The sequence below is a fragment of the Oryzias melastigma genome, linkage group LG17, assembly GCF_002922805.2.
Source record: "Oryzias melastigma strain HK-1 linkage group LG17, ASM292280v2, whole genome shotgun sequence".
NCBI lineage: Eukaryota > Metazoa > Chordata > Actinopteri > Beloniformes > Adrianichthyidae > Oryzias > Oryzias melastigma.
In genome coordinates, this window is record NC_050528.1 from 9,017,374 (window position 1) to 9,018,337 (window position 964).

Here is a 964-nt window from a genome sequence, read left to right on the forward strand (position 1 = left end):
CAAAATATGGAAAACAAGATGTTTTTCCCTTGTTATAAGTGAAACAATCAGCTAATGGAACTAGAAGAATCAGTCTTGGTAAAATTTCTTTAAATAAGTTGTGCTATTGTTCCTTTTTGGACAACATTTATTATTGAACGTAGCTATAAACGCTCATATTTAGGTGTTTTGCTCTGATCATTTTTAAATATAGTCTTAAAATGAGCATATATTGCGCAAGAAGAGCTTTATATCTTTAAAACAGGTTTGTTTTTTTACACTTTCACCTCCAAATATATTGTATTTTGAGTCTTTAAATAGTCAAATTGTCCTTTAATTTAAACTATGATAATTTTAAATACTAGAGTTGGACATTTTAGTTCAAATGTGTCTGAAAATTAAATATAAATGTACATTTACGCACAAACTTCTGTCGTGTCATTGTTATTAAATATATTTTTTCTGTTATAAGTCATATTAAATTTTACTGTTTTCCTAATTTTATATAAATCTGTAATTTGAAATGAATCCACTCATTCTTCACAAATAAAACTTCTGCTTGAAAAATATTATGTAAAAAAACGTTTTTTTCTTTTTTAAAAATCCTAAAATACGATGTTTTCGAGATCAAATAAGATATTTAAAATGTATTGCATAATTTTTTTTGGTCTAAATCTTTGTCCAAGTTGTGTAAAATTATACATCAGAAAGGTCTGAAAATGCTTGTTTGTCAAGCCAGCACCAAAACTGTCTAATACATCTTTGCTGCTAAAAAGTCAGCAATAACAAGGACAAAAAGATGTTCAGAGTGTGAATTAGAATGCTATCATTTTCTATTTTAAGCATTTCCATTTTATGTTATTAAAAAATAAATATTCAATTAATGAATAGTGATTATTAATTGCTTTTCCAGGGAGATAAAATATAAAATTCTTTCAAAATCTTCAATTTTGCAATACAGAATTTGTGCCAAATAACTTTTGCA